This window comes from Hipposideros armiger, unplaced genomic scaffold (genome assembly GCF_001890085.2).
Source record: "Hipposideros armiger isolate ML-2016 unplaced genomic scaffold, ASM189008v1 scaffold_1393, whole genome shotgun sequence".
In the NCBI taxonomy this organism is placed as follows: Eukaryota; Metazoa; Chordata; class Mammalia; order Chiroptera; family Hipposideridae; genus Hipposideros; species Hipposideros armiger.
The window spans coordinates 117,832-129,312 of NW_017732743.1; the positions used below are offsets into that span (position 1 = coordinate 117,832).

The following is an 11,481-nucleotide window of genomic DNA, read 5'->3' on the forward strand; positions in this document are numbered from 1 at the left end:
AAAATGACAGCAACTTGTCTGTTCCCCTTCCCCCAATTCCCCAGCACTGTTCCCATCCCCCCAATTCCCCAATAAAAATCTTAAAAAAAAAAAGTTAAATGAGCGTGGGGTGAAGGGTCTCCAGCCTCATGGACTAAGAGCCCCGAATCGGGCTGACACTCCGCTTTTATTTCTCCACCCACCCGGAAGTAGCATTGTTCTCTCCACAGTCAGTGAGTCTCATTCCTGAGAACTTGCTCAATCCAGATTACCCATGCCTGCAAGCTACTATTACCGAGAGTCCACCTGCAGTGATAAGACAGATGCTCTGCCTTCACACACCCTATATGCAAACTACCCCAGGAAGATAAGATTATTGTGCTGAGGACAGATACTATCACACCATCAGGTCACTTCCCAAACAGGTTGAGGGAAGGAATGTAGCTACAGAGGTAGAAAACCTCCAGTCTTTTTGGGGGGCGAGTGAGGGCTCATGCCCACCTCTGTGAGCCCCGAGATTTCTCCTAATGGCCTCCACACGACCGTGCCTGTCTTAGGTTGTTCCTCCCATGAGGAATCTTACCCGTCATTGACTAACATGGCCATCCTTTGGAGCCAAACAGGGAGACACAAGGTGTATGAACAGTGTCCTCAAAAGGGTCAGTTTAGGGTTAAGTGCGGGGGGACAGACAGCTGCACAGCTGCGTGGCAACAGTAGGATTTTTAGGAAAGCACAGTCCATAATCCCGTTTCTTGGTAGAATTGTGAGTATGCCGAGCCTTTAAATTCATAGGAACAAAGATGTTTATTAGCAGGTTGGAGATCCAACATAGAAAGCAGGACAAACTGATGTTCTTTGAAGCTCTGTCTTTGAGCCTTATCCACCCAGCAGTTCTAGGGCTGATGGTGATTGCCTGAAAATTGCTCAAGAGGCAAGTGGTGCACAGAGAAAGGCCTCAGTTCACTCTATGGATATAATAGACAAGTTTACACCCAGTGTTATCCAAAATGTGTTACTCCCCACATAAATATCATCTGGGGAATCCCCTGGAAAAGAAGAACCAAGAAGTTGGCCACAGCCATGTTGGTGAAAATCAAGTGTATGGGACTCAGTGCATGGCCAGTGCAGGATGTGGAACCATACGATGAGAGAAGAAAGGTATTCCCCAGCACCCCGATCCTAGTCTGGACCAGGAAAAGTAGCCTCAGGACCAAGTCTCCAAAAGTCATTCCCAAAGAATTACAGGAAAAAAAGAGCCTGAAGGTCAGGTAGTTAGAACTCAGTGTGACGGGACCGGTCACAGACTTGCTCCAATAGTCCCAATTCTGACAGGGACTCAGGCCTCACTAACTCCCCTTTCTGAGGACAGAAATTACACTTCTGGCGAGGGGCCTCTATACCAGTGAGCTCAAAATTGCCACTCAGAGTAGCCATCCAGTCACATTTCTGTGTATGTTCATACAGTCATGCAAAATGGTTCATCATTTAGTCTATTTCCCAAATCCTTTGATGTACACATTCAGGACATAATGTCCAGTGTAAAGCCTTATCTTTCATTTCAAAAGGTGTTCTTAAACATCCACTATATGCCAGAACAGGTTGTCATTCCTCAGATATACAAAGATTAATTGACTTGCATCACTGCTCCTAAGGGTTCAAAACCTAGTGTGGGAGACACTTATATGAATTCTGATATTGTGGAGACTTAGGCCCAGACCCTAGGCTAGGCAAGCTCATTTTGGAAAGTACCCCCGCCCAGAGGAATTTAAAAACTCCTGCTTCAGCCAAACATAACAGAATGTCCTGTCAAGAAAGTAGTAGAAGATAAGCTAGTCATGTTTTATAGCTCGTTAGAAGAAAATAAGCTAGCCATGTTTTATAACTCATTCGAAGAAGAAGATAAGCTAACCATGTTTTATAGCTTGTTAAGATAAGATGAACTAACCATTTTTTTTTCTTTTACTCACTAACCGCTTTTTTCCGCTTCTGTATCCAGCTTTAGCTATAAATTCCCCACCCGCCAAAACTTCGAGGCAGTTCTCCTCTTACAGAGTGAGGCAGTCGCCAGGCTTGGCTAATAAAGCCTTTGGAATGAAAACTCTTTGTCTAAGGTCTTTGTTAACGAGCGGGGGACCTAACAATATGAATAAGGGGGCCGGCCGAGTGGTGCATTGGTTAAGAGCTGGCTTGCGATGCCAGAGGGCCCCGGTTTGGATCCCACATATGATGGCCAGTGACACTGCCCTCTACAGCTAAGATGCTGAACAACAACTCAACCTGGAGCTGGGCTGCTGTGAGTCGCCAGCGACAGTGTAGGCTGCAGCTCCTGCTGCAGTGGGTTGCCATGGGCTACCATGTGTAGCCAGCAGCTGCAGTAAGCAGCCGTCCAGAAAACAGCGACTGATCTGCCTTGCCCGGGAAGAGCGCAATGATGGTCAACTTGAGCCAGTGAAGCAACGTCCTCCACAACTACACTGAAGAACAAGACGACAACAACTTGTCTGTTCCACCTTCCCCCGATTCCCCAGTGCTGTTCCCATCCCCCAATTCCCCAATAAAAATCTTAAAAAAAAATCTGAAATGAATAAAATACAAATCATGGCATAAATGAAGGATATAAATGGTATTGTGGAAACATGTATCAGGGACACGAGCACTTAGTGATTCTGTGATAATACATAGAAATTTTTATTTTTATTAAGTAAATTGTTCTTCCATATTATTAGATTGATAACATGTATACCACAGGAAATAAAATAATATAAAGATTTATGGAGGAAAAAGTTAATCTGTGTCCCCCAGCTCTCATTTCCAGCCTTACTCTTCATTTCCAGCCTTACTCCTCTCTTCCCTGAGATAACCATGTATCTCATGTGCACATTAGTCTACAATATCCTTCTTGTTCTTACAAAATGTGTGTGTGTCTTAGTAATCACACACACATTGTTTTGCAAGTAGTAATAAATTCAAGATTAAATGTGCTGCTTATGTTTAGAAATTTAAAAGGTTCTTCCTCATAAAATGTGGGCCAAGGATAAAATCATACTGGAAATATGGTACTAGGAAAAGAATACATGGCCATGTGAGACGTATACCAGGAACATAACAATAGAAATTTTATTAAGAAAATTCACCATATATGTCTTGATATTATAAAATGCACTTGATATATCTAAGGAAAAAATTCACATGACTATCTCCAGTGATGCTATAAAATCCTTTGAGAAACATCAACAATATGGTTTTTTAAAAACCACTCAAGGATATAGGAATTTATGGACACTTCCTTAGCACAATTATATATTTATATACTAGCACTTTGCTTAAGGTGAAATATTGTGGGAACAAAGCAAGGAGGACCACTATTTCAATTAATAATTAACATTGTTCTGTAAGTATGGGTCAATATAATTATATGAGAAAACCAAGAGCATACAAATTTAAAAAGAAATAAAATTATATTTGCAGATGATAGAGTAAAATAGCAAGAAATCCCTAGAGAAACAATGTTAACGCTAACCTAATTAATAATTTAAGAAGGTAGCAAGCCATACAATTAATATACAAAAGTCATATATATATAAGTAATAATGTTAAGACTATATAATGAGGAAAATAGGAAAACAAAACCCTATTTACAAAAGCAATCAAAAATTATAATTTTTAGAAATAAGCTTTTGAAAACATAGAAAAGATTTCAATAGCCTCCTGTTGTATTTAGAACAAAAGACAAAATCCTTCACACAGTCCTACCATCCCAGCTTCGTCATCTACTGCTCCTCTTCTCTCCCAGGACATTCTGGTTATACACAGGTGTCCTCTTGATAACTTGAGCTCGTTCCCACTTCAAAGACATTTAACATTCTCTTTTTTTGCTGCAACGTTTTCCATAATCTATGTACCAGTATTACTCTTAGTCACTATTTTGGTCTCAACTACTGTCACTCTATCTGAGAGTCCATCTCCAACTCTTCATTAGGCATTACCAATTATTTTCTCTTGGAGAAAACATTCTTTAGCTTTCCTTCAGGTCTTTTTCTGCTATTTATATAAGATTTGTAGTTAATGTGTGTTTAACCCCTTCAGTTCAAATTCAGTATCATCAGGAGACATATTTATTCTGTTTTCTCTACCTACCCAGCACTCAGCAGAGTAGCTGGCCCACAGGACATAGCAAAGTTTTTTGAAATGATGGTAACTGATTGGACCTTATCTGCACTCTCCTCAACCATCCCCCTGTGTGGCTGTCAGTCACATTTCTGGAGGTGTCACAGTTATGCACGGTGCCATATGAGGCAAGATAAATGAATTGTTGTCATCAGTTTTTTTCTAGGCAAAGTGCACACACATACACACACATGCGCACACACAATAAGAGCTTAAAATAACCATGGAGGTGAATTTGATACCATCTTTACTGAGAAACAAGGATGTTTTTCAGAAACAGTAAGTAGCAAATACCACCAAGATTCTTCTTTTGCCATTTTAATGTGAATAGGGTAAACCAGGGAACAAAGAAAGTCATATATAAGCATAAGATCTTACATCAGTATATAATGATAGTGTTATTGGAATATCATGAAAGACTACACATATTGAGTAAGGGGAAATTATGCCTCCAAAGGTAAGAAAGCAGTTGGGCCTGAAGACTAGAACTCAAAGATCTGGCTCGAGTCTGGGACTAGTTCAATCTACCTGCAAATCAGCTTTATTACCACCCATATCTCTGCATTTTGTGATCTGTTTATGTCTTCTTTCTCATGTTTCTCCTTCAGAACAACTTAACAAGACCCACCTGCTTATCTGAGGCTTTTCTGTGGAGTAACAATGTTGGCTTCAGAAAGAGCTGTGAAACGTAAAGATAGCATTGCTGAGCTCCTGCATAAAAATAAAAAAATAAAATAAAAACCCAAAACCTCTCACATTGACCTTAGTCAACATGACCACCCTCCTTTTCTTCAGCACCAAGGGTACAGCCCAGGTCAGAGTCTCTAGACCATGACAGGATAACACAACCAGGTCACAGATCAAATCAGGACTGGATTAGTGTTTCCTGCTGGAAAGGTGACACATGGGCCTGCTACATCACATCCCATTGTGGACCAGAAAAAGAAGGATACAAATCATGAAAATGTACTGAGGTTTGGTCCTGCACAAGGCTCTGCTCTCATGGTTTTAAATACATTGATTCATTAAATCCCCAGATAACAAAGGACACACAGTAATTATTATTCTCATTTGGCAGGTGATAACAATGAAATTCAGAGAAATCAAAGTTACACAGCTGGTTAGTGGATGTGGGAGTTGACCCACACTCTACATTCTAGGGATCCTGTCTCATCCACTTTGTTTTGCTACAGAGTAAAATTTTCTGCAATAGAGCCCCCGATGTCCACTGGGTTTGCTTCCCTCCCAGGGGCTTGGTGCTTCATGGGTTTCTCCTTATGAAAAAAAACTTAAACAGGGACAAGAGGGAAAAGAAAACTTGAGTATGGCAAGTGCCATGGAGGCAAGCATCAGTCAGAAATAAATATGAAAAAACTTGTAAATGAAATTGTGAAGACTAGGTCAAAGGCTGGTGAGTGAGGTACAATCACACTTGCTACTTGGAGCCAGGGCAGTGATTTTGAGAAAGCCCCTGGCTTCAAAAGTGCTGGAAATAATCTCCTAAAGAGGATGGACTTAAAGGCGATAAAAAAGGAAGAAGAATGGACTTGGAAGGACCGATTCACAAAAGGGGGAAACAACATGAGAAGCATGAGAGGTGAAAGTGATTAGGAAAATAGAAATAGAGATAAAGAAAGGGTGAGGTTAGAACAGAGCTACCAATTTTTGTATTTCTAACCCATTTCCCAATAAGTGGCTCACAGTCCATTTGGAGAAAATAGCAGTAGATACAATTTACTGATGACTTTCTGTACGTTGGGTCTTAGGGCTAGGTGTAGGACCTTTATGTAAGTTAATACTAAATGGTCATGTCAAAGAATATCCTTACCCTATTTTACATGGATAAAAAATGAGGCAGAGAGAATTTTCAACTTGCTTAAGGTCACTAAATTCCAATAAACAGCAGGCTGGATCTGATCTGACCCAGGGTATGTACTGTCTCATTATTCAGACATAAATATCTTGGAGAGGATTCATTCACTGGTATACTGCTAATTGTGGGTGTGGTCTAGATACAGTCTCTGTGCTTCTCTCTCAATCTCTCTCTCTGTCTCTCTGTCATACACTCACACACACACACACACACACACACACACACACACACGCACGCACGCGCACACACACGTGCATGTGCATGCAAAGAGTAATCCACAAAACCTCCAAAACAACCCAAGATGGAACTGGGAAGGCAACAGTCACACAGAGGTGGTGTGAATTGGATGTCAGTAACTGCCAGCTGCGTGTCGTCTTTGCTGCAAAGTATTGGCTGTAGAGTCATGCAGAAGAGGCCCTCATGAATACCATTTGTAGAGACTTGCTGTGTGCCAGCAATGTCACCCTCTCTAATTCAATCACTCTAGTATTCAGAGTGACACTGTGTTCTGATTCCTGGCTCACAGGTTGGGGAGCTGAGACACCCTGTTAGGAGATCCCAATGCCTCAGCTTGGGGAAAAAACTGGACTGTTACTCAGTGTCGCTTTTAAATGGTGCCTTTCAGTGGTGAAGAAAAGCATGCAATGTTACCAGCCCACTAGGACCCAGGCTCACACATGTCTCCAGCTCCATCCAAATTCTGAAATGTCTGTGAGGGCAGTACTGTAGCAGTGTGGGTCTGTGTGCACACTAGTGTGCAGAGAGCAGGGACCACAGCTAAAGACACATTGATCAATGGCTCTGAGTCCAGGTCTCAGTGGTTTGAGCCGATGGAAAACCTCGTCCCCACTCTTAATGGGAAAAAAGGAGGAGAGCAAACCTTTCCCCTTAGGCTGCCACAGCCTTGGCAATATCCTACCCCCATCCAGCTGAGTGAGTCCCCATGCCCATCCCCTGCCTGCTCTGGGGTCTTCAATATGTCACTCTCCCATCACTCTATCAGCCCAGACGGGAATCCAGCACTGAGGCACAGCAGTCCTGAAACCCATGAGATTTCTGTCCTGGCCTGTTCCTCACCTGCCCTCTCCTCTCAGACACTCTCTCCCAAACCTTATTCAAGTCTGAGCCACAGTGGAACACTCACTAGGTTTGATCTCTGGCACTGGAACTGGCAGCAGGACTACGCCATCAGAGCCACACACAACATGTGTCCTGAGATCCCCTGAGTTCATCCCCCAAAAAAGCTGCTGCAATTACCATCACCTGCGAGACACTGACACCTGCAGAGGGACTGTGATGTATCCACAGAGAAGCTGTAAATGTCAGTCCCAAGACAAATCAGCATCAGCAGGTCCTGGGGGTTATTAAGACGAACTAATTAACAGCTAGTGTAGCTGAGAAAAACATTCCTGAAACACTTCCCCCGCAGTGAATTCTGTGTCTAAAAAACTATAAAATAGACGACATTCTCAGCGCTGTGCTGGGATGGCCCTTCCCGAGTCTGCAGAATGGATCCTCATCTCCAAGTCCTGCTCCCACTCAGGGTCACGGTGATGAGATCTGTCATGTTCATGCTTGACCCTGAGTTCTGGTTAAGGACATGATCTCTGCTTGGGGTGCAGAGTCATACAAATACTGGGAAAGCTCTGTCACAATGCTATGCTCACATTCTTGCAGGACTCCTGGGCATTCTTGCCAGTCCCACCCACCTCTCAAGCCATTCTCAAATTTGTCTTATTGAACTGTCCTGGGACCAAGGCAACGTGGCCAACAAAAGTGACTCCATTTGCCATTGCTGAAGGCACTGTTACCCTAATTCTTGAATCCCTCCTATGAGCAATGATGCAATTCATTCAGTTCCATTTCCTCTTTCTTTCCTTCTACTACCCAGAATTAACCAGATTTTTCTGGATGTTTCCTTTTTATACTTTATGTGTACTTATTATTTTTTGTTGCCTGTTTAGATATTTACCTCCCTCCCTAGACTAAAATGATGAGATCAACATGTTTACATTACCTTTAACCATCTTTCTCCATTTTTCTCACATTTTTTTTAGTCTTATAATTTCTATATTGTCTTCTTTTTAGCACTTACATTAGGCTTTGTAACTAAAATTCACATGCAGAAGTTGTCATAATAAATCTACTAAACACATATATATGGTTAAATGGATTCGGGGCATACACTGTTCTTTTGCCATTGTTTATCTGTTCATCTTTTTTTTTATGTTCATCTTTTATGGGTAAAATTCATGTTTCAATAACTTCATAGGAATTATCCTCCCAGTTCTTGCATATTTAACAATGTCTGCATCTTGGTACTTAAGAGACTTTTTGGAGGCACACAGTTGCCTATGATACTGAGCCTTCACATTTAATAACCAATTGCCTCTTCCTTTATTTTGGTCATCTTAAAATCTTTCAATAAAGTGGTAAAAATCTTACAAATTCTTTTGTAACTTTTATTGTGAACAGAGTATTTTTCAAAAATGTTCAGATTATTGCTGGTACCTAGCACTTAACTGAGGTTGTGCATTGACCAAGTATCCAGAGATCCTACTGACTCTTATTCTACATGGTTGTGGATTCTTCCTGTCTTTCCACATAGGCAATCATATCATCTGCAAATAAGAACAATTCTGTTTCTCTGTTTCCAATTTGCAATGTAAATCCTTCAGTTTTTATTATTGGCATGCTGGTTAAGACTTCCAGCAGAATGTAGCAGAAACAGTGGCAGCAGACATGTGTACTTCATTGCTGAACAAGTAGAAAAAGTCTTTAACATTTCATTATTAAAAATGATGTTAGCTGTAACGTTTTACTAGCTAATGTCTATTAAGTTAAAGATATATTTACACCCGTTTTGCTAAGCACTTTTTTCTTTTTCTTTTAATTTTTTATTATGAAATACACATTTTTTAGAATTAGTTTCAGCTGTACAACACAGGGCAAGTTATACTTTTTACCCCTCAAAGTGACAACCCCCCTCCCCAATCCGCTGCCCCACTTCCCCCCAATATCATACATATCTATTACAATTCCCTTGACTCCACTCCCACACTATACTCCATGTCCCATGACCATATATATATATATATATATATATATATATATATATATATATATATTCACTTATAGTTGACAGCTAAGCACTTTTTTCATATATAACTGTTGGTTTTATCTGCATTTTGAGTGCCAGGATTCTTGCAATGTTATTCCTTTTAAATATATTTTTATTGATGTAAAAATTCACATAATATAAAATTAACCATTTCAAAGTATACAATTCATTGACATTCACAATGTTACCCAAACACTACCTCTATCAAGTTCCAAAACATTTTCATCATTCGAAAAGAAAACCCCATAAACCACGAATCCATCAGTCTCCATTCTCCCTTCTTCCGGGGCTCTAGTAAACACCAATTTGCTTTATGTCTCTAAATTCTACATATTTCATATAAATAGAAATACAATATGTGGGTTTTCGTGTCTGGCTTCTTTCACTTAGCATGTTTCTGAGGTGCATTCATGTTATAACATGTATCAATGCTTCACTTATGAGATTAATATTCCATTACATATGTGTGTGTATGTATATATGTATACACATGGCACAATTTGTTTACCTATTTCTCCACTGATAGGAATTTGGGTTGTTTCCACCTTTTGGTTATTGTGAATAGTGTTGCTATGAACATTCATGTACAAGTATTTAAGTACCTGTTTTCAATTCTGTTGGGTATATACCTAGGAGTGGAATTCCTGTGTCATATGGTAGTTCTATGTTTAGCTTTTTAGAAGAATCATAGCAACTGAACCATTTTACATTCCAGCAATGTTCAACAGTTCCCATTTCTTCAAGGTGATTCTTTTTTTTTTTTTTAAGATTTTATTGGAGAATTGGGGAAGGGGAACAGCCAAGTTGTTGTCCTCCAATCTTAGTTGTGGAGGGCGCAGCTATCTTGGCTCCAAGTTCAGTCACCATCCGGCCAGCCATTGGCAGCTTGCAGCCACTCAGCTCAAGGTGCCATCTTCAATCTTAATTGTGGGTGGGCGTAGCCCACCATCCCATGCAGGAGTGGAACCAGCAACCTTGTTGTTAGGAGCACGTGTTCTCACCAGCTGAACCATCCTGCCACCTGTTGGCAGCTCAGCGGCAACTCAGCTCAGGAGCAGCTCACTGGCCCATGTGGGAATTGAACCAGTGACCCTGTTGCTCAGAGCTTGTGCTCTTAACCAACTGAGCCACTCGGCCGGCCCCCAAGGTGATTCTTAATTCTAGTAAAATATGAGGCATTTTAGGAAATGTAAGAGAGAAAGTTTATAGTGCCTACGGACATGTAATCATAATAAACAGAGTTCTTGTGTAACATAGCACTTGAAATATATACACGTGATCTCACCATATGTAACCCCAAGTGTTTCTTTCCCCTTCGGTTGTTTGTTTTTTAGTATTTCATGTAAATTTTTTATAACCTTTGGATATTTAGGTACTAAGGCTTTAGAAAAACATAGGCTTCAAGTAGTGATGGATCTTCACAGCTGGCAGAAATATTACAAATGGCAATAAAAATAAGGACAGCAAACTTATGTGGTATAATTTCTTAACTTCTTAATAATTACTCAATTTACTTATTACAAGATATTTGATTTACAAGGAAGAACATGACTATTTATACTAGATTACTCATTATTCTAGTATTAAACCCTAAACATTATGTTCCTTCATGCGATTCCAAAAAAGTAATAAAGTTGAATACATAAAGTCCACATTATGTAGTACAGCCCACAACAAAACCCCTACAAACCTTTGTCACTATTCAACTGATCCTTATTATGTTCTGATTTTTTCATATATTCAAACGGTACTGCATTTGCACAGTGAAAATATCTAATATTTGTAGAATATTCTGTAATCCTTTCTACAATTATATTAAACCCTTAAAAAATTATTTCATCTTATATAGCTTCTAAGTTTATTTACTCAAATCTAAAATGCCATCAAACAGAAAAGTCCTGACAATTAAATGAAATTTCATCAACTGTAACATGCATCAAAATTTAATATATGGTCAGGTACGCAGAAATAAATTCATGTACTACAAAAATGTAATTCATCACTGATGCTTTTGTCACATTCATTGCATTCATAGAATCTCTGTGAAGCAAATTCAATTTTTAAGAGCTTATACTGCTTAATGATAACCAATCCTCCACAGAAAGCATTTTCAGTGGCTATAATCACAGTATTTCTGTAATGTACGTATTTGCTGGAATAGAATTATGATTCCTTAAGGATTTTATACCTTTATTGAATGTAGAAATTATTTTGTCTGGGAACAGGGTCTCTCTGCTATGTGACTTAGTGGGCAACTAAGGAGCTCTGAATTATAAATACCGTATTTGCCGGCGTATAAGACGACTGGGCGTATAAGACGACCCCCTAACATTTCCACTC

At 39.9% G+C, this 11,481-nt stretch overlaps 1 protein-coding gene and 1 pseudogene across 1 annotated transcript in view; both read right to left on the reverse strand.

The window, feature by feature from the left end:
- The window catches only part of LOC109377404 (vomeronasal type-1 receptor 1-like), a 3,318-nt pseudogene extending 1,511 nt beyond the window's left edge, over positions 1-1,807 (reverse strand).
- Positions 1-11,481, reverse strand: part of LOC109377411 (zinc finger protein 605-like) — an 84,497-nt gene that overhangs the window by 54,851 nt on the left and 18,165 nt on the right.